Raw genomic sequence first — 1,725 nt, 5'->3', positions numbered from 1 at the left:
ATAGATAATGTCTATAATTATCTAGGGGACTAGTGGGTGAAAGGCAGGAAAACAACAGGTTAAGACAAGATTAAACAGGAGTTTTTGTCTGTTGATCGATGTGTCCCAAATGCCTAGAATTAGCGCCTGGCAAAAAGTGGGACTCAGTAAATATTCGTTGAATGAATGAAATGAATGACATGATTTCAGGCTGTCATGTAAATAATAGAGAACATTATAAGTTTGGGAGAAAGTAACCATTTAGGAAAAGTACATGGCAATTGGATGTAGAATTGTTTGTAAACAGGAGAGTGAGGAAACAAGGAATTCAGCACATTATGAAGTAGGCACCGGATATGAGGGGGCGTCTAAAATTGATAAGTGGCATTGGAAACAAAAGGGAAGGGCAGGATGGGGGACACTACAGAGAAAGACTTGGTGAGCGACCGTCAGGGTGTGAAGAGTGAGAAGATGCCTAAGGTATAAGGTGTGAAGGAGCCCAGGAAAACTGGAAAATGATAATAGTATTGACATACATAGGGGAAGGAAGGGAGGGTCTTATTGGATCGGAGGGGCAAGTGGGCATTAATGGTTCATTTTAGATCCGTAGGTATGATACGGGGAGAATGGGCTTCCATTAGACACTTGCAGGTTGGAAAGTCAAGAGTCGTCTCAGAGTTGGAGATCAGGTTTGGGAGTCCTTCTCAGAATTCTGCTGGTTGACTTGGGAAGCAGCAGTTTAGGGAGTTGGGAGGTAGGGAGACACAGGGGCCGCCCCCAGAGCATGACTATGGTCTGTTTGTTCAGAAGGCTGTTGGCTTCTACTCTAGCTCTGTTTCTTTTAGAAACATCACAGAGGTCTTAGAAGCTGTGCCTTGTTCACGACTGGGGGAGCTTTTATTCCACGGGGTTCTCCTGACCCACATCCCCAGCATTTCCTTTATTTCTTGGGTAGGATCATTTTGTTGACATTGTTATTTTTCTGATACTGTTATCCCCTATATGTATATTTATAATTTGTGTTTAATAAGTGAGCATGCACTGTAGGAAGTGATCTTGCTCTTTTTGAAGGATATACTGCTTATAACTGAGTGCGTGTATGTGTATGTCTACATTACTCTTAAAAACTGAACTATAATAATGAATTTTATAACCTCAAAGGACAGGGAATATATACAATAAGCATTGATTGAAATAAAAGTTGAAGGATGCTGACATAGAAGATCTGAATTAGTATTAGAGTAAAAGGGCGTTTACCTTAGAATACTATACCTTTCTCATTTTTACTTTAAAAATTTCCATTTGCTAGAAACTTTTGAATAGAAATAATTGGGAGTGTTAAATCTTTGTTAAAGAATTTCATTTTTCGTGCTCATTTTGGCAACGCATATACTAAATATGTTGCCAAATGTTACAGAGAAGATAAGCATGGCCCCGTGCGAGGGCGACACACAGGTTTGCGAAGCAGTCCGTATTTTTGTTTATCTTCATGAAAACTCAAAAAATAGTGTTTACTTTCCAACTGAGGTGGACCACAGATTATCTGAACCACCTTTCTGTTTTCTCTCTTTTCTTTCTTTTTAATAATTCTTTTGAATATCATACTGGTGATCATATAAAATGAACTTGGGTAAACCAGAATTCTGTCATTGATGAGAGTTTTGCCAAACTTGAATTGTGGTGTGCTGCTTGCCTTTTGAACAAACTAATTGTAAGAAATAATTTAGTAACCTCTGAATTGTAAAC

At 38.8% G+C, this 1,725-nt stretch overlaps 1 non-coding gene across 1 annotated transcript; it reads left to right on the top strand.

Annotated features, from left to right (window-relative positions):
* The first annotated feature begins 1,347 nt into the window (after nucleotides 1-1,347).
* LOC112479968 lies at nucleotides 1,348-1,458 on the top strand. Its single transcript, XR_003046390.1, has one exon. It is a non-coding gene; the product is annotated as a U6 spliceosomal RNA (small nuclear RNA).
* The last annotated feature ends 267 nt before the right edge of the window (nucleotides 1,459-1,725 follow it).

The sequence above is a fragment of the Pteropus alecto genome, unplaced genomic scaffold (genome assembly GCF_000325575.1).
Source record: "Pteropus alecto unplaced genomic scaffold, ASM32557v1 scaffold21, whole genome shotgun sequence".
Lineage (NCBI taxonomy): Eukaryota > Metazoa > Chordata > Mammalia > Chiroptera > Pteropodidae > Pteropus > Pteropus alecto.
This window is presented reverse-complemented; position numbering and strand designations above follow the sequence as displayed.